This window comes from Dermacentor albipictus, chromosome 2 (assembly GCF_038994185.2).
Source record: "Dermacentor albipictus isolate Rhodes 1998 colony chromosome 2, USDA_Dalb.pri_finalv2, whole genome shotgun sequence".
Classification (NCBI taxonomy): domain Eukaryota; kingdom Metazoa; phylum Arthropoda; class Arachnida; order Ixodida; family Ixodidae; genus Dermacentor; species Dermacentor albipictus.
The window spans coordinates 7043350-7064794 of record NC_091822.1 but is presented as its reverse complement, the minus strand read 5'-3'; positions in this window follow the sequence as shown (position 1 = coordinate 7064794).

The window sequence follows — 21445 nt, the reverse complement described above, 5'->3', positions numbered from 1 at the left end:
CCTGCCGCACACGCAGAAGCGTTGAGTGAACGCGCACGCCCCCCGCCAAGGCGATGACAATAGCACGTTGCGAAGTTCAACGAAGTCGCAGGCTACAATGGTCCATGGCTAGATTCTGTTCCGGGCTCATTTGGAGGGCGAAAAAGTAGACGCATGCTCAATTCTGCACTCTCTTCTGTCGTCTCGCTGCCCCGAAGTGATCGCTTCCAGGGACGACTACTGCTTTTGTAGTCTTCATTGGCTCCTGCCGCAGGCGCAGACGCGGTTGATCTTCGAACAAAATCATGTTTGTTGGCAGTACTCCCCAAGATCTTTCAAGCCGTTGCTAAACTTTCAATCGAAGCATTCTAAATTAGTAAAAAACGGAATTGCCATGTCGTGCCTTAAGTATTCCCTCACCAGATCCCGCATGCACAATATGACCGCCAGTTTTAATGCGCAGGTCCGACGCCTATTAGAAGCAGGTTATCCTAGTGTAGCGGTGGCCACTGTGGCTGAGCGCCTAAAGAAGTCGGTTTCGAGAGGGACGGACGTGATTACAGAAAGCAGTAATAGCAAAAAAAGAGTAGTGGCTATTCCGTATATTCATTCAGTGTCGCACAGGCTTAAATAGTTGCAAGTAGGTATGATGTTAATGTTGCTTTCACTGCTCCCAATGAGTGAGGTAAGATGCGGTGCCGTGCAGAATAAAAAGGAGCGGGTAAAAGGCAAAAGTGAACAGATATTTTCCCAGTGAAGCGCAATAAGAACAACTGTTTTACTGACTGTCATATGGGTGTGGTTTATAAAATTCCCCTTAGCTGTGGCCAGTTCTACGTAGGGCAAACGGGACGGTGTATCAATCAGAGGCAAATGGAACATAAAAGGTCGTTAACCGGTGGATCGCCTTCTAATCTTTCGCTACATTGCCGAGATTGTAACTGCAAGCCAGAGCTAGATGAATGCGGGATATTGTACAGGCATAAGAATGAAGATACGCGTCTTATGGTAGGGGCATGGCATATATAATGGTGGAAGTGCGTGCGTGAGTCAGCCTTCGATTACTTTACATAAGGAAGAGATTAAGTACCTTAACAGTTATCTCTCACGTAGGCCGGCACGTGTACCCGATTGACACGTGGTGTTACCATTCCTGAGAATGCGCAGGTGAGTTTTATGTCTTCTTTCTTGTTTCGCCTCAGTGCTCCCTTCAGTTGATAGTCGGTGTTCGTGTTGTCCACTTCTCTATTCTCGTGTCCTGTATGCCCGCCTCACTTCTATTTTGCATAATGAATCCTTACCAATTAGCTCAGCTTTCTGTCGTTCTAAACAAATTCTCAAATTGATGAAAGGGGCCGAGAAAGATGCCAATGCATGCGCCGTAAAAGTGGAAGACAAAACACAGCCGGGATTTATTCGTAGGTGAAGCGGGTGTGCTGATACCGGTATAGGTGTGGGCGTTACGCTCGTACCACACAATCTTCCGGCGAAAGTGCCGCAGAGATAATGTGGGATATTCAGGTGATAGAGAAATGTGCGGCATATAACCAACCCGTATATATAGCTTTCATTGATTACGAGAAATTGTTTGATTCAGTCGAAACATCTGCAGTCATGGAGGCATTGCGCAATCAGTGTGTAGAAGAACCGTATGTAAATATACTGAAAGATATCTATAACGGCTCCACAGCCACCCTAGTCCTCCATAAAGAAAGCAACAAAATGTCAGGCAAAGAGATACGATCTCTCCAATGCTATTCACAGCGTGTTTACAGGAGGTATTCCGAGACCTGGATTGGGAATAATTGGACATACGACGTAATGGAGAATACCTCAATAACTTCCAAATCGCAGATGACATTGCCTTGCTTATTAACTCAGGGGACCAATTGCAATGCATGCTCACTGGCCTGCAGAGGCAAAGCAGAAGGGTGGGTTTAAAAATTATACTGCAGTAAACAAAATAATGTGTAACAGTGTCAGAAAAGAACAGGAGTTTACGATAGGTAGCGAGGCACTGGAACTGGTAAGGGAGTACATCTACTTAAGGCAGGTAATGACCACGGATCCGGATCATGAGACTGAAATAATCAGAAGAATAAGAATGGGCTGGGGTTACATTTGGCAGGCATTCTCAGATCATGAAGAGCAGGTTGCCGTTATCATTCAGGAGAAAAGTTTATAACAGCTGTGTCTCACCAGTACTCCCGTACGGGGCAGAATCCTGGAGGCTTACGAAAAGGGTTCTACTTAAATTGAGGAGAACGCAACGAGCTATGGAAAGAAGAACGATGGTTCTCACGTTAAGGGATAAGAAAAGAGCAGATTGGGTGAGGGATCAAACGCGAGGTAACGGCATCCTAGTTGAAATGGAGAAAAAGAAGTAGGCATGGGCAGGACATGTAATGAGGAGGAAGATAACCGATGGTCATTAAGGGTTACGGACTGGATTCCAAGGGAAGGGAAGCGTAGCAGGGGGCGGATGAGATTAAGAAGTTCGCAGGGACAAAATGGCCACAATTAGTACATGATCGGGGTAGTTGGAAAAGTATGGGAGAGGCCTTTGCCTTGCAGTAGGTGTAGCCAAGCTGTTTACTATTATTATCAATATGATATCAGTCTTAACAGTCTTATAGTAGGTATTATCATATAGGAAGTCGGCGGCTAACCGTGACCAGCAAGTTACCGCTTTTATCTCGCTGTCGGCAGGTTACGTGGCTTCATTCCTATCAGCTTGTGGGAGTATCTTCTGTCTGCAAAGGCTGCTTCGTCTTGGAATATACATCGGCGCACGCGCAATGCTCACCTGCTGCCTGGGGCGCTTCTAGTCGGCTCTTTGCCGCCACCGATGTCGTTGAAGTCAACACCCCTGAAGTCATGTCCATCGGCGGTTATTTAAACCTCGCTTTCGCCGGGCTTCTCTGCAATCGGCCGCAAACCGTGACCACCAAGTGTCCGTTTCTTACCTTGCTGTTGGCAGGTGAGTCCTTGTATCAACCTGCTTTTGTATTTCTTCTCACATGTCCTCCTTTACCGCTGAATGCAACAAGGTGCCAAATATTTGTGCTGTTTGCCCCCAGGTAGTACCTGCAAATGGTAAATTTTTATTGTGGTCTTTGTGCAAGCGGTGGTATCATCTTGGCAAAAGTTGTTCGGGGGTTGCCGAGGGTACCTATACTAAAATGACGTCCGAAAAATGCGAAGTCTTGCCAGACCTGTAGGCAATCTGGATCCACCAATAGCGATGTCTCGTTCTCACATCAGTTAGCAGAAGTCTAGAACAAGCTGGATCAGCTTAGAACAATTGTAGAACCACTTGTAGTTAAGATGGAAGAACTTCTGGAATTTAAAATCACGCGAGAAAAGCTGACCGTGACTGTTGCGAAAATGCAGAAGTCTATTGAGTTTCTGTCCTCAAAATATGATTCCGTACTTTCCGCGGTGCCGGATAGCCAAACTGAACTTGGCCAGCTTCGTGCCCAGTGCGAGACGTTGTCATGGACAGTTTCTTCTCAGGCTCCAGCCCTCCACAGCATGACCACTGAAATCAATGCCCTCAGGCAGCACACCAGAAGGTGTAATTAGGAGATACACAGTTTGCCCGGTTCGTCTACCTGATATCTGTACTGGGTCAAGTGGCAGAAAAGCTTAATATAGAGTTTCAGCCCTCAGATGTTTCTGTTGCACACAGGCTACCAGCTCGCAAGGATTTCATCCCGGCTATTCTTCTGCAAACTCAAAATAGAGAAATCAAGCAAAAGGGGCTCGATTCTCGCAGTTGTCTCCCAAGTCATGTTTTTTAATGGAATGGCTTTAAATCCTCCGCTATATTTCATCGACAATCTGACACGTGCTAACGGATATTTATTTCGTCAGGCTCGCCTGAGAGGGAACGAAAAGGATCACAAGTTTATCTGGACACGCAACGAAATGGTGCTGGCCAGAAAAGCTCAGGGTGCTCCTCTTATACGCATTGATACCGGCTTCTCCGCAGTAATACCAGAGTGGGCGGCGGTCCAGGGCTCGTCAAATGTCTGTCTTCCTCGCGTAGGTGAGCTGGGTGACGGGTGGGCGCGCTGGCGATGGCGGACGACGGAATTGCTTCATTACAGGGCCCTGGCGCGGTAATGGAGGGGGCCTTGACGGCGTGCGACGGTGGCGTAGGTCATCGCTTCTGGCTGGGGCTGCGGTAATTGAGGTTGCACCTCAGGAACCCCAAGCGATCGCTTAACCTCATCTTTCACGATGTCGACGATCGAGGCCACTTGAGGCTGCGACGAAGGCAGGACCTTGCGCAGTTCTTCGCGCAAAATGGCCCTGATGGTCTCTTGAAGGTGGTCGGAACCCAGTCCTTGGATGGCGTACTGTGGCGTGAGCCCCTGGCGGTTATATTACCAGGTGCGCATCTCCAGAGTTTTCTCGATCGTCGATGCCTCTGCAGTAAACTCAGCTACAATCTTCGGTGGTTTACGGATAAGTCCGGCAAAAAGTTCTTGCTTGACACCCCGCATCAGGAAGCGGACTTATTTCTCCTCTTACATTTCTGGATCGGCATGCCGGAAAAGACGGGCCATCTCCTCCGTGAAGATCGCTATCGTCTCACTTGGCAGCTGCGCTCTGGTTTCTAGTAAAGCTTGAGCTCGCTCTTTTCGCACCACGCTTGTATATGTTTGCAAGAAGCCGCTTCGGAACAGGTCTCAAGTCATTAAGGTGGATTCTCGATTCTCGAACCACGGCCTAGCAGCGTCTTCCAATTCGAAGAAGACATACAGCAGTTTGTCGTCGCTGTTCCAGCTGTTAAATGCAGCGACCCTCTCATACGTGTCAAGCCAGCTTTCCGGGTCCTGGAATGTTGAACCGCGGAACGTCGGAGGCTTCCTGGGCTGCTGCAGCACCATAGGGGACGCTGGGGCTGCCATTGGGGCTGCCTTGGCCACAATATTCTTGGTCTTCTCAGGTAGAAGTCCATGCTCCGGGGCCAGCTGTTGAAGACGGTGGCTTGCTCGATGGCCTGGGACTACGTTGGTGTTCTCTTTGCAGTCCGGCCTTGGATCACGGCTTGTCGGGGACGTCCGGTATATGAACGAAAAGCTCATCCACCAGATGTCACGTGGTGGTGACGTTGAAGAACACAGTAGCAATAGTGTGAAAGACAAAACTATCTTTTATTGGGTGATCCTGTGCCTAGAAAAACAGGCTACATTTAGAGCACAACGATAACGGCGAACACGGTCGGCAATCGTCGGAAATCTCATCAGCGGGTCAGGCGCGTCGGCTTTTATAGATCAGTCGTCGAATGTTCAGGGTAACCGCTGGCACCCGCGTGTCTTCCACAAAGTTCTACAGTGTTCGCGTCGCGCATACATGCAATCAGATTACACAAGTTGCGGTGAAAAACAGTTGACGCAACCATCTATAACATTCCAGAAACTTATTTTACATGCAGGCCCATCCTGCGCTGTTCGATAACATTTGTTAGGCGGTGAGAAGTGGTCGCCCGATTAAGATGAAGAATTACAAGTGTAAATAATAATGTTCGGTGCTCCACTTTTGCGATGCAGGCAGCTGTTGTTGAAACCAAGTCGCTGAGGATTATTTGGTATGTTATCGCCTTGCAGAAAATCACAAACCTTTGAAAGTCAATAGCATGAAAAAGGAAATTTTCATTATTGATCCTAAGCTCTTTGATGAATGCGTCACAAAACACGTCTGGCAGTACATGTTATATGCGCTCTCTCCAGCTGATTTATACGACCGTTTTGTTCAGATTCTCTAGTTACAGAAACAAATGCACCCAGTTTGTACAGGTCAGATTACGTCGCGAAAAGGATATATGACCACAAATATTAGCCGCAACTATGAAAGAAAACCTTGCGTGGCCGCAAGTTAAATGGGCTCCCAATTGTCCGGAGCTACTACTGAACTTTAAAACATGTAGAAGTCGGTTTATTTCCATGATTCGGCTAGCAAAGCAGAATCATATGCGCCAGAAATTCAAAGAAGCTCGTTCGGACGTGAAAAAGACGAGGTCGCCTGCAAATGAATTAAGAGGTATATCCAAACGTGGTGGCTGCCTGTTACAACTTGAGTCCCATTTTTCTGCAGACGGGGCAACTGTTTCAAATGAATTTGCCACATACTTCTCGCACGTTTCTGGTACTGCTAAACCACACCCTGATCAATGTACTTTGAGAAACAGCGTATACAAATCTGCTCACCTCCCTTCTCTATGAGAACTTGATCTCAGATAAATTCTTGTTAAGTTAAAAGCTGGTAAATCACCGGGCGTTCATGCCATTTCTGTGGACGAGTTACGAAGAAATTTCTATGCTGTTAAGTATGTGCGGTTATCACAGCTGAATCACATTTTAAGCAGTGGTATTATACCTACAGAAATGAAAAAGGCCATAGTCATACCGCTCTTCAAGAGGGGTGCACAAAATGGATACGGAAATTATCGCCCAGTTTCAATTCTGCCATGTATCTCTCAAGTATTAGAAAAACACCTGCTGCAAGTCATGTCGAAGTACCTCGATGCCAGTAGCATTATTTCAAGTACACAGTAGGTTTTGTACCACGCAGTGGCACACAGGCTCTCCTTGAGTTTATTTCAGACGTTATAAATCCAGCTTTTGATGCTAACCAGGTCGTAGGTGCTCTTTTTCTTGATGTTAGAAAAGCTTTCGACATTGTTTGCCAGTCTTTTGTTATATAAGCTTTCCTTAATGGTATTTCGTGGGCCTTTCCTAAAACTACTGTCTAACGTTTTCGAGTATAGAACGCAGTTAGTCTTCATTGGGCAGTACCGGAGTTATACATTTTCAATAAAAGCCGGAGTACCTGAAGGATCTATATTAAGTTCACTTCTTTTCAATCTATATGTGAATGACCTCGCTGCTGCTATCCCTACTTTTACATTTCAATACGCAGAGGACACAGTTGTCTTGCTCAAGCTCCCCGTTTTTCAGATGCAACCTCCCTTTTACATGATGCAACGATTAGCGTTATGGACTGGTTCACTAACAATGTCATTAAAGTAAACGCCTCAAAAACACAGCTTATATGTTTACATAATCCTTTGAAGAAAATCAGTTTAAATCTTCCATTACTGCCACACTCTTCATCTTGCTCCCCCTGCACCTGCTCACCCATTCCATATGTTTCAACAGTGAAATACCTCGGCGTTTTCCTCGACAGTGACTTCATATGGAATTCGCCTCTGGCCCATATATGCGCAAGATTACGTGCACTTTCAGGTACATTATACAATATCAGCTGTTACATGCCACTCTGCGTTCCTAAAATGGCTTTACAAGCTGTCGGTTATGGTATGCTTCGCTATGGGATTACGGTGCACGGTCACTGCGCGATTCCATGGAAAAATAGAATCAACTCTATCCTTCGATGTATTCTGAAAATTATTGCTTATGATTTAGGATTAAGTACCGGCACTGACCTTTTCAAAGCCTTAAGGCTGCCAGATTAAAACGCCCTTCTAACAAATACGGCCATCCTCAGGCCTTTCTGGTCGCACAAATACAAGGTCTAATATCCTCCTCGTTGTACCGGCCGAAAGACGGTTTTCGGGTAACTCGCTGCTCTACCATGTACAGTCAGCGCACTTGTAATTACTTCATCCCTTCCTCTCTCAATGAACTACCAGCAAGTAGCTTTCGCGCGAAATCAAAGTATAAATTAAAACAAATTCTTCGTCGCATTAACCTCTAATCCCTAACATGGTTGGTTCCTTCATGTACATTGACACCCTACATAACTTTACGATACTGGAGCAAATACATCAAATTATTTGTTTCATTATACACCTACTGATATGTGCGAATAGCCCATGAAAAGAGTACTTTCGTTTTGTTTCAGTGCCGTGCTCCCCGCAGATCTCATATGTATATTCCTGTGTCTTTTTTGGTTCCAATTCCGACTGCTTTTTGTTGGCTGCTGTCAATAGAATAACTGATGGATTTTATGCAATGCCCAAACGCCTGATGTATCTCTTCTTGCTCTGTATTAAGAATGCAGGGTTATCCTACGTTTTAGCGCAAGATGCATGGCTTGTTTTCATTTTAACGCGATAGCGTTAAGGAGCTCGTGTCGCAGAAAAGCCGGTGTCGTCGGCGTCGGTATCGGCGTTTGCGGCGTTGACCGTGAGCGATAAATCACTGCAGGCACTTCATAAATAAAAAGCAACTTCGAAAATGGGCTGGGTGGGAATCGAACCAGGGTCTCCGGAGTGTGAGACGGAGACGCTACCACTCAGCCACGAGTTCGATGCTTGAAAGAAGTACAAAAGCGCTTCTAGTGAATGCGGTGTTGCCTTATAAACGTGGCGTAGAAAGTTATACTGCGGTGTATATCGGTAATTACGAGCATGTAACTTACGGAAATCGCATTTACATGAGTAGCGCAGTACGTTTCCGCAACATTTCTTCTGTGCTTACCGCAAACGCAGAGCCATCTTGCGGCAAACACAGAAGACCCCCTCCTCTCAATGTACGGCGCTGCCCCGACAGGTGGCGCGCCACGGCTGTGCGCGGACCGGTGCCAGGCGCGTCGCATGCCCCGACTCCCTCTCCCCTGACGACGCTTCGCCGTTCTCCCACACGGGTTGCAGACTCAAGCGCCGTTCCTTTCTTTAGATTACTATCTATCTATCTCTCTGCCCGTGCCGATCACGACGTTCGGCTGGCGTAGATCGTTTCCTCCTCAGAGACACCGAGTTCTTTGGTTTGTGCCGTTTGCTCAGGCGCACATTTCGTTGCCGCGCCGAACACTCCGTCGCTCGACGCTCACCGTGTCCGATGCGGGGCGCCTCGTAAGTGATCGCGGCGCCGTAGCGCATTGTCTTACACCCCTTGGCGGGTCGACGGGAACGCTGTCGCGTTCCACTCTTGAAGGCGAAGCTTAAGCGTCCTCCAATTTTTCGCCTCCTCATTGCTGTTTGTCTTTCTCTTCTGTGTCCGTTCCTGCTAAAATGTTTCTGCATATATTGTGTTATCCGCAATATTGATCGTCATCATTAGCCTGGTTACGCTGAGTGCAGGGCAAAGGCCTCTCCCATACTTATCCAATGACCCCGGTCATGTACTAATTGCGGCCATGTTGTCTCTGCAAACTTCTCAATCTCATCCACCCACCTAACTTTCTGCCGCCCTCTGCTACGCTTCCCTTCCCTTGGAATTCATTCCGTAACTCTTAGTGACCATCGGTTATCTTCCCTCCTCATTACATGTCCTGCCCATGCCCATTTCCTTTTCTTTATTTCAACTAAGATGTCATTAAATCGCGTTTGTTCCCTCACCCAACCAGCTCTTTTCTTATCCCTTAACGTTACACCTATCATTCTTCTTTCCATAGCTCCTTGCGTCGTCCTCAACTTAAGGGCGACCCTTTTTGTAAGCCTCCAGGTTTCAGCCTCGTACGTGAGTACTGGTAAGACACAGCTTCTATAATGGTAACCTGCTGTGGTAACCTAACTGATGGTAACCTAACTTTCGGCCATCCCCTGCTTCGCTTCTCTTCTTTTGGAATCCAGTCCGTAACCCTTAATGACCATCGGTTACCTTCCATCCTCATTACATGTCCTGCCAATGCCCAATTTCTTTTTCTTGATTTCAACTAAGTTGTCAATAACTCGCGTTTGTTCTTTCACGCAATCTGCTCTTTTCTTATCTCTTAACTTTGCACTCATCATTCTTCTTTCCGTAGGTCGTTGAGTCGTCCTTAATTTAAGTAGAACCTTTTTCGTAAGCGTCCAGGTTTCTGCCCCGTACGTGAGTACTGGTAAGACACAGCTGTTATAATGGTAACCTGCTGTTCATGATCAGACAATACCTGCCAAACACACCCCAGCCCATTCTTATTCTTCTGATTATTTCAGTCTCATGATCCGGGTCCGCGTTTACTACCTGCCCTAAGTAGATGTAATCTCTTACCACTTGCAGTGCCTCACCACCTATCGTAAACTGCTGTTCCCTTCCGAGACTGTTAAACATTACTTTAGTTTTCTGTTCATTAATTTTTAGACCCACCCTTCTGCTTTGCATCTCCGGTGGGCATGCACTGTAATTGGTTACTATCAGTTACTAAGCAAGGCAATATCATCAGCTAATCGCAAGTTACTAAGGTATTTTCCATCAACTCTTAACCCCAATTTTTGCCAATCCAGGTCTCTGAATACCTCCTGTAAACACGCTGTGAATAGCATTGGAGAGATCGTATTTCCCTGCCTGACGCCTTTCTTTATTGGGATTTTGTTGCTTTCTTTCTGGTAGAGTACGGTGGCTGTGGAGCCGCTATAGATATCTTTTAGTATTTTTACATACGGCTCGTCAACACCCTGATTCCGTATTGCTTCCATGACTGCCGAGGTTTTGATCAATAAAAGCTATATATAAGGGTTGGTTATATTCCACACATTTCTCTATCACCTGATTGATATTATGAATTTGGTCTATTGTTGAGTAGCCTTTACGAAATCCTGCCTAGTCCTTTGGTTTACAGAAGTGCAAGGTGTTCCGGATTCTATTTGCGATTACCTTTGTAAATACTTTGTAGGCAACGGACAGTAAGCTGATCGGTTTATATGTTTTGAAGTCTTGGGCGTCCCCTTTCTTATGGATTAAAATTATGTTAGGGTTCTTCCAAGGAAGGGTTCTTCCAAGGGTTCTTCCATGGCTTTTGTTCGGATCGTTGGAGATGCAGGGTTGACCTGATTATAAAAAAACATTCTTGAATATATTGCGTACAAATCCCCAATAGTAACATCTGCAAACAACTTCCGGGAACTTGGTCTACCAAACTTCCCTTCATTACTTACAGAAACAGTTGTCGTGAAACATTTCTGGAATTCCGCTTTCAAACAAAAAAGTGCCGCCGCAAGAGAGCTTAGAAAACATGTCCGTTATGCAGTTCCTCGTTCAGCCACAAGGTATGGCGCGGCCAGATGCTGTGGTTATGTGCCTCACATATTTAACAAATTACCAGAAGCAATTTTTAACACGACACCAAAAAGCACGCTCAAACACTTCTTACCCCTTTCAGGGTCGAATTATTTTGAAGAAAACTTTCCCAGGTGGTCAAATTATTTTATTGCGGATCTTGAATGTCCAAGATGTATAAAGTTGGGAATAAGAAGTAAAAAAAAAAAATATCCGACGATTACGATACTCCCTAATGCGAAATTTGAGCGCAGCTCTATACGTGTTTCCATTTCGCGATATTTTGAAGCAAAGAATTTGAGAGAGACATGTAGCAGAGTCGGTAATGGTCGAAAATCTGATCTGCGGATCAAGCGAGCCGGCGTTTATACATGACTCGTCAAAGGTTCCAGTGTGATCGCTGGTGCCGCATGGCTTCCAGAAAGTACTATACAATTCGCATAGCGCATACAATCAGATTAAGAAACTCACACAATAACAACCAAAACAAGCGTGAACGAGACCGACCCAACAGAACCAAACAGGCGCGGGCGAGAGCTGTGGCGCGAGCAGACAATAGTACGAAACGAGCGGATCGGCTGAGACCAGACACGAGTGCGCATCGAGCCGTAAGGAGGGTCCGCATGACACCAGCATCGCGCGCGCACGTCACTGAAGGGGCCGCTCTCATTGGTCTCCGCCATTCGCGGCTCGCGTCCTTCGACTCCCACTCCAGCGAAGGGGGGCGGAGCTGGTTACGAGGCCGACAACGCCGACGACGACGCGAAACCCAGGAATGGACGCCAAAGAGCTGCGCTCTAAAAAAATTAGGAACAGTATTTTGGTGTCGGCATCACTCAGAACTGCAAAATGTTCAATTGTATTTCAGAGTGTGGTATCCTTGAAACACGAGTCTCCGCACAGCCGTAGAGAGCGAGAATACCTCATGAGCGGCGGTGATAAACGAGCTAAGAGCAGTGCCAAGCAAGATAGAAATCAACTTCCGCCGCCCCTGCTATAGCGTGCCGACAAAGATAAAAATCACGTTTCGCGCGCCTCCGTTGCGGTGGAACCGAAACCGCGTTGCCGCTGAGAGCGAGAATACCTCGCGAGCTGTGGTTATAAACAAGCTAAGAGCAGCGCCAGTCAAGATAGAAATCAACTTTCACCGCATCAGCAAGAGAGTGCCGACAAAGAGAAAAATGACGTTTCGCGCGCCTCCGTTGCGATCATGCGGCGAAACCGAAACCGCAAAAGGGGTGTTGCCGCAGTCTGCGCGACGACGCGCTGAAGCTAGAAGTCAGTTATGTTCATCTCCCCAAGAAGGTAGCACAAATTTGAAACGCTTCTTGTAAGTCCTAAGAGGTGGCAGCACCTCCCAGTTAGCGTGCATCGTCAGTATGGCGCGAAATTTCAAACGGAGGGTCGAAACCGTACCCGTACGGCCAAGACCTTGCGGGACAGAAAACCGCAGCCGTACATGTACGGCTAAACCGTCAAAGGGGGTAAGCAGCTACAGTAAAATTAACCTCTCGGGCTTTTTTTTTTGCATCGCAATATTTACCTCTTCAACTTTTCTTATATGTAGATAACCAAATGTTATCTTGTTCCTTTCAATATTTTGCCTTTCGTTTTATTTTTTTATTTATTTATTTTCTTCATTTCTCATCAATTTATGTATATTTTTTCTGTGTCTGTCACATTCATTGGCACGGTCCTACAGGCAAACTGAGGCTTAGACCGGCCTGGTTGTGTTGTTTTGTATATTTTGTGGCAATAAACACTATCATTATTTATTATTATTAATATTATTATTATTATTATTATTATTATTATTATTATTATTATTATTATACGATGATGTACGATTATTGTAAGATGGCAACAATAAATATTATTATTATTATTATTATTATTATTATTATTATTATTATTATTATTATTATTTCGAGATGCTTCAAAATAACTCTGTACGTTTTATTCTTGCTAACTACAACCGCACAGCGAGTATAACTAACATGAAATTTAAGCTTTGCCTCCCATCGCTGGCATCTCGCAGAAAAGTGTCTCGCATTGCCCTCTTCCACAAGTTGTACCATCACCATACTCTACGAGATCACCTCATCCCCCATCCAATTTATGTATCCCGTCGCATTGATCATCAGTACAAAGTGGGTATTTTGTCATGCAACACTAAAAGTTTTTCACAATCATTCCTGCCGCGAACCTCGCGTGACTGGAACCATGTTCCCGTCGAAGTTGTAGGCCTTATTAATTATGAACAGTTCCGTGAAGCCTTAGCTAATATTGTATATACAGGTGCCATTTAAACGCTCATGTAACCAACTGTCTTTGTCCTTTTTTGTATTTACCACTCCCCCTCTGTAATGCCCTTGGCCCTGAGGGGTATAGTAAATGAAATGAAAAAAAATGAAAAAAAATTATTATTATTAATATTATATTGCCATACCAGGGCAGACGTATGCGGCGATTACTGTGCACAGCATCAAACATGTCGAGAACTGGCTGAAGATCTATCTTATTGACAAGAGATTGCTCGACCGCAAGCACAGCTAGGTCGCTCAGACGGTATTCATAATCTTGCTGCAAAGATAAGTCTTCACTATTTGAGGGCACGAAAACGTACGCTCGCAAGTTGATGACTATACCAGCATTTATTTAGTACATACTGCCGACCTTTCGGTCCAAGCAGGGGGGCAATAGAATGCATACAAACAAAAGCAAACACATTAAGAACAAGGAAGCACAAATTTATGCAATTTTTAACCATACTGTGTCTGTAAACTGTCGTTCCAGTCTGGTATTGTTCTGGGAAAAAAAAGAAAGTTAAAACATGTCAGTTTGAACAAAATATGGTGTTAGTGAGTTCGCACGATGCTGTCTTGTGTGCGGCGTTGTTCCAGGCGTTATGTAAGTCGGTGGTTTCATTTCAACCCTGCTGTTGAGAAGAAGGGAAAGCAGTTCGATCCTTAGCAGATTTCAGCGTGCTTCAAGTGTGGGTATAGAATTTTCTGTCCTAATATTAGAGGGAGAGTTTAGCCTTGCGTTTTTAGGAAATATAAACCTAACTGCCTTTTTTTCAGGACTTGCGATATTTTACTAAGTGTAAGGATCCCATGTTATAGATGCATACTCAACCTTTGGTCTAACAAACGAAAAATAACATAGTAATTTCACATTAGGAGAGCATTATTCAGTTTGTGTCTTAGGAAACACAGTTTGCGGAAAGCAGATCAAATATCATTAATGTGCATGTTCCACGACAATGTGTAAGTAAATGTAACACCTACGTGTTTGTACTCAGTCTCACGCATACCTGAAGAACCCAGCGTATAAGAAAAGGTTAGTGGGGTTTTTTTTTCGAATAATACGAAGAAATACATATTAAGCAGCGCTAATAAACATACCCCATTCATTACACCACTTCAATATGTTATTTATATTCCTTTGGGGAACAGCCTGATCATTCTGACAAGTTATATCACCGCGCAAAATATAAAAATCGGCAAGCAATCTAATTTGTACACTAGGATTTATGGTTTTATGATGTCATCTATATACATTAGAAACAGTAAAGGCCCCAAGAGACTCCCTTGGGGCACCCCTGACGTGAGTGGGAGAGCGACCGAGCTATGTCCACCAATTATAACGTACTGAATGCGTTTGGTCGGGTAAGCAATAATCCAGTTTAATAAATCCAGTCAGGTATGCCAATAATTCTGTTTGAAGAATAATTTGTCGTGCGGAACTTTATCGAAGGCTTTTCTGAAATCTAAAAATATCACATCCATTTGACCATTATTCTATAGGTTACTGCTTCGTTTCTACTCATCGTCTTGTGCGCGGGCGGGTAGCGACGCCTCTGCTTCCTGTAGTGCGCCAAGATATGCGAGTACTTCGGATATCCGAAAGCCCCTTTCACGGCAAGTGCGAGGATGGCTCTTTTGCTGTACGTGTCCAGCTTCTCAATGACTTTTTCCTTGATTTGCAGCAACACGTCTTGCGCGGACAGGTGAGCTCTAAATCCGAACATAGTGTTTGGGACGTGTCCGTTGCCTTCGAGATAGTCGATCATGCGGTTGCGCACCATGTGCTCGTAGATTTCCAGCACACGAGGTTAGGAATATAGGTCGAAGGTTCTGCACGCTCATGGGCTTCTTGGGTTTAGGTGTCTGGTTACCTCGGCATGTTTCCATTCCGGTGGTACTTTACCGTGTTCCCAGCGCTCGTCGATGTATTTTAAGAGCGCGTCTACCGAGGGTCCGTCAAGGTTCCGGCGTGTCTTGTTGTATTCTCTGTCGTACCCCGGCGCCGTGTTGCGGGTGAGCTTGCTCAAGACCATCTTGATTTCTGCTTCTGTGAAGGGCAGATCCAGTTCTATATTTGGGTTGCCTCGATACTCGTCGAAATCCCAATCTACATTTATGTTCCGCTCCATACCGAGAAACTTCTCCTTCACTTCTTTCATAATGTCTTCCTCTTTCCCCGGGTGGTTGTGTATGAGTCTCTGCACTTTCTGTTTTGCGGAGTTCTTGTTCTCCTTCTTTGATAGCAGAGCCTTGAGCACCGCCCAAGTGCGCTTGCTGCTTAAGGTACCTTGAAGCTTGTTACATGTTTCACGCCAGTTCTTTCTTTCAAGTTGTTCAGAGTACTCTTCCGTTTCCTTGATCAGCTTAGAGATTCAAATTTTGAGTTTCCGGTTGCACTTGTTACACTGCCAGCGTTTGGCGAGACCCCTCCGCGCCTCCCACAGGTGGAGTAAGTGGGGGTCGACCACGGGGTTGACTTGCGACAGCTGGATTGTCCTCGTATGCTTCTCGGCTTTTTTCACGACTCTTCTAATCCATGTTTCTAAGTCGTCTATCGTCGCAGTAATGGCGCTCTCATCTTTTCGAAAAGCCTGCCAGTCCGTGATATTGGCTTTACCGATCTTCACGGTTGCTTTGTGGTGCGGAATGATCGTTTGCACTATATAACGGTCGCTACCAAGATTCTCGTCCATGCAGCTCCACTCATACCGTTTGAGTCCGTGTACAAATCTGAGGTCGGGGCTGGTGTTTCTAGATACACTGCTGCCGATGCGCGTGGGTGTCTGCGGGTCGTTGAGTAGGGTGAGGATGTGTTGTAGGGCTACGTTGTGCACGTCTTCTCCTTTTTTCTTTGAGGCGGCGTAACCCCAGGCCGCCCATGAGGAGCATTAAATCGCCAACGACAATCAGCCCGTTACCCTTGCTCAGCTTCTTCACCTCTCTCATTAGCTTGTCTAGGTCCTTTAGGTGGTCCTTTGGTGGGCTGTACACGTTTAACACAAGGAGGGTTTGCTGCTGTTTTTTCTCGAGTACGATTTGAACGAGGATGTGTTCGATGCGGTGATGGATGTCGTGTTGTGGAGGGTTGATGGCCTTCTTGGTCAGCATTACTATCCTCGTTTTACCGTCAGTGCCGTGAGTGAGATAACCACTGACCTTGAAGTCTTCAGCTTCGGTTTCTTGTAAGACTATAATATCTGGGTCAAACTGCTTGCAGAATCGTACAAGGTTGCTTCTCTTACTTCGGATAGAATGACAGTTCTATTGCCGAATTCTGAGCCGTGGGTGTTGCTTGTAGTCATCTTCCTCTTAAGTTAGCCTTGCCATCTTGTTCGCCTAGGGTCTGCATTATCTAGGCTTCTCTCGCAGGGTACTTAGGTTCCTTGCGAGCATTATCTCTTTCTTCTAGCATGCGGATGCGTTGACTGAAACTTTCTCAGGATCGTGTCATTTTGGTCTGTAGAGCCTGAATCTGGTTCTCTCTTTCGTTCTTGAGATATTGGAAGCCAGTCTGTATCATCTGTGTTACCGTGTTTTGCATAACCTGCGTTACTGTGGACAGTGTGGTTTCCATCATGACGGTCACGTTGGCGTTGATGCGGTCGTCAAGTGTCTTGAGGTCGCTCTGGGTTATCACCGCTTGTTTCTACAATGTTGATGACTCTGATCATATTGGCGGTGATGGTGGGGGTGTTGATGAAGGCCGTGATAGGGGTGTTTGCGATTGCTGGGTCTGTTCTCCCCGTAGTTGTTCTATTTCGCGCATCAGGTATTCGAGCTGTTTTTCTGTGCTTGCTTCCTTTTCTTGTGTCTTCATGTGTTTGTTCTAGCACTCGCTTCAATTCATCGTTCTGTCTTCGGAGAATCATTATCGTGTCTTCATACCTCGAGTGTCTTGTGGTTTGAACGCCATTATTTTCCCCCTACGTATGATTGTGCCCTGTGACGACGTTGGCTCAGCTTACCTTGCGCTGGGTGTTGTCGTGTTCCACGCCCGTTGCCGTTGTCCGGGGGACGCTCTGTTGTCTTTCCCTCGATCGCGATCCCGACTTGGATCTGAATCTTTCTGTCTGCTCTGCTTCATTCGGTGACTGCGGCGATGGCGTCATGCTCATCATGTGCTCATGGTCGTTGGTAGATACTACGCTGGCCTGGTACCAGAAGCTTCTCTGCCTCAATTTTGACCGCTCCCTGACTCTCAGTGGTTGCGGGGCCGGTTTCAGCTTCCTTCGACAGTCTCTACTCACCGTTTCATGCGGCATTCCGCAGAACTCACATTTCGGTTCGCATTGGTGGTTATTTGGATCAGCGTTGTGTTCTCCGCAGTTGTCACATAGTTCACCGTTTGGATAAGGGCAGACGTCTTGTCTGTTTCCTATCTCCCCACAAGATCTGCAGTACTGCACTGACTTTCGGTAGGGTCTCCAGCAGGTGAGCGTACATCCAACTTTAACGTAGAACGGCACGTGCGGGCTTTCGAAGGTGATCACTGCCGACGTCGATCTTCCCAGCATTCTATCGTACAGGATTTTGCACTTGTTGGTCGTTGCTAGCAGATCTACTAGCTTGTCGTCGGTGGTGCCTTCCTCTATGCCGTGAACAACGCCACGTACAGTGCCCGGAATTGGCTTGAGGTATGGTGTGACTTCGTATGTTGCGCGTCCTATTTCGGTGCTTCTTATTTCTGCTAGTTTAAGTGCGCTATCCTCTTCTCCGGTACTTGCCAGAATTAAGTTTTGTTGCCACTGTGTCTGTATGATCACCTTGGCGTAGCGCTCCTGGGGTATGACTCCGCATGCTTGGGCTAATCCTCTTGCTATCACTCTGTCTTTCCACTTTGGCACTTTCGCACCAGCTCTAGGTGTGCAAACAATCTTGTAATGGTTTTCTGGTAGCGGTGGGGTCGTTGGCAAGCGAGGCCGTGGCTTGCTTGCGTTGTTGTGGCCCCATGGCTTTTGAGGGGCTTGCCGTTTTCCATCATCCGTGTTCTGCCACGTGTTGTGCTCGCATGAGAAATCCTTCTGCGTCTTCGACGTTGCGATGGATTCTTTCTTCTTCTAATGTCGCGCTAGTAGCATCACCCACGGTCCGGTCTTGCATAGTGTTTTTCCGCAGTTCCTGTCGAACGTCGGCTCCGTGTCGTTCATCTCTGCTTCCTTATTTCTTATTCCTGTTATGGAATTTGTTCAGTCAACTTCCATAATGCTAGGTTGCCGCTACGTTTGAAGCGAGAAAAAAAATATTTAATAAAGCCGTTGTCGGGCGGCCCGGCGTGCACGGGGTGCGAGGCCTCAGGCAGCAGGGCTCGGCGATCGTGAGTAGGCTTAGGTGGGCACGGCCGTCACCTTGCAAATTTCAGGATAAGTACTTGCGTGAAGAATCAACTCACGTCGGTGTACGTGGTCTGTCTGGATGCCGTTTCTTGAGCTGAGTGGAATTCTGCGGACAGTCAAGCGTTGCGAGGGAGCGATCCGCTGGAATTGCAAGCTGAATCGGGAGCACATGTAGAGCAAGTCTGCTCGGTTTGCCCTCTTCTTCTTCAGAACTATTTGCATAACAGAGTAATGTATGCTCAAGTTAATGGCGCAACGTCAGAGAAATGTGCAGTTCAGCATGGTGTTGCTCAAGGATCTATATTAGGACCGTTGTTTTTTTTTTTTAGTATACAGACTTTTGGCAGCGGCGGTTGCGGTCGCGAGCAAGTCGCTAATCTACTTCTACTTTTGCCACAGCATATGCGGAACAATCCACGAGCCGAAGCAAGGAAAGGCTATCACCTCTACACGTGCGGTGCCCAGCTGACCACCTCGTCACGACAGTGACTGGTCTGCTGCGTCTGCCCTCTACCGGTCAAGCTCCCACATATAAGGAGGCATCGTTGACGCTGTCGCTCACTTTTGGCAGCGGCGGTTGCGGTCGCGAGCAAGTCGCTAATCTACTTCTACTTTTGCCACAGCATATGCGGAACAATCCACGAGCCGAAGCAAGGAAAGGCTATCACCTCTACACGTGCGGTGCCCAGCTGACCACCTCGTCACGACAGTGACTGGTCTGCTGCGTCTGCCCTCTACCGGCCAAGCTCCCACATATAAGGAGGCATCGTTGACGCTGTCGCTCACTTTTGGCAGTGGCGGTTGCGGTCGCGAGCAAGTCGCTAATCTACTTCTACTTTTGCCACAGGTTGGTCTTTTTTTTTCCTTTGCTTTCCAACCATATTTTTCTCTGTGCATACCGCTGCCGCTGCTGCCAAATTTCGTGCTGTTTACACAATGCCGACCAATGCTGAGTTGTCAAAAGAAATGGACGCTTTACGGGCTGAGGTTGCTGTGATGCGTGACAGCCTGAACATGTTTAATGAACTTTTCGAGACGGTTAAGAAGCAGAATATAGATCTTGCTATTGAAAACAGGGCTTTGAAAGATGAAAATGTCGACTTGGCGCGCAGGGTTTCTGAACTGGAACAGTACTCCCGACTAAATAACGTAGAAATAAAAGGTGTCCCTGCAACTAAAGGTGAAAGCTGTCTTGCGGTTGTTCAGTCTATGGGTGATGCTATAGGATGCAAAATCGCTCCTGAGGATGTCGATACTGCACATCGTGTACCAGCTAAAAAGGAAACAAATATTATTGCACGCTTTTGCTCCCGAGAAAAAAAAACTGAGTTCGTGAAAAAGGCACGCAAGGATCGCTTGACCACTGTGAACCTTGGGTTTCCACAAAAGGATCAGAAGCCTTTATACGTAAATGAACATCTTACGCAAGAAAGAAAGCGGCTGTTTGCACAAGCTCTTGAGCTGAAAAAGGCAAGAGGCTGGAAACACCCCTGGACAGACCACTGCGTAATCAAGGCGCGAAAGACAGATGACAGCCGTGTGTACCGGATCTCTAGTGCGGGTGATCTTACTGTTTTCACCTAGCTTACTAGTGTTTGCGGCTGCATATCTTAAACCTGCGCAAGAATGTTTTCTTGTCAGGATCTTAAAAAACATTTCAGTGATGAAACTTCCAAGTTATCGCTAATACATTTCAATATTCGTAGTCTACGAAAAAACTATGACAGCCTCATAGCATTTCTTTCCATAATTAATCACAACTTCTCTTTTATCTGTCTATCTGAGACATGGTTGTCACCGGACGATAGAAATTTATATGCGCTCCAGAATACAATGCAGAGTACTGCTATCGTGCTACGCCACGTGGCGGCGGATCTGCCATATTTATTAAATCAACATTGCCATACAAACGCCGCAATGATCTTGCCTTTTGTATTCTGATCTGCGAATCTATATGGTTAGAATTTGATCAGAGTGTTTTTTCAATTGATGGCCGGAACACAGTGTTAGCGTGCATTTATCGTTCACCATCATCGTCATACTCTGAGTTTTGTCTGCAGTTTGAAAAATTGTTGCACACTGTTGCGAACGAAAACAAAAATGTCATTATCTGCGGAGACATCAACATAAACATTATCGACCCTAATAGTCCATCATGTTCTGATTATCTTGCGTCTTTTCTTAGCTATGGCCTTGCTTCTCTAATCACTTCTCCAACTAGATGTGACATGACAGGATCTAATACGTTAATTGATCACATACTAACCAACTTTACTACAGATCATACGGCAGGAGTCATTGAGCACAGCATAACCGACCACTACCCTGTATTTTTGACTTTAGCTGGAGAAAATTCTAAAGCGACTGAAAAGAAAGAGAAAGTACATTTCGACTCTCAAAAATTTATTTCTATGATACAGTCAAATGACTGGACCGCAGTACTCTGTGAATCTTCCGCGGAAGAGGCTTATCACTTGTTCTTGGCTGAAGTTACACGCTGCATTCATGAATGAACTACTACATCTATCCTAACTCGTTTCTTCAGTTCCCCTCGAAAACCTTGGGTCACGAAAGCGCTACTTCGATGTATATTGAAGAAAAATCGGCTCCACAAAAAGGTAATTTGTCAACCATTTAACTGTGAACTTAAATCTCGTTTCAAAAAGTATTCTAACACGCTTGCAGCAGCACTTAAATGTGCTAAACGAGATTACTCTCAGAACAAGATTTTGAATAATGCCAATAATACGAGGCGCAACTGGCAGGTCATTAACGAATTCTTAAATAATAAATGCCATGAGCATGTAACAAAAATAAAAACTGAGACACATACATACTGCCACCCAGCTGATATCGCGAATGCCTTCAGCGA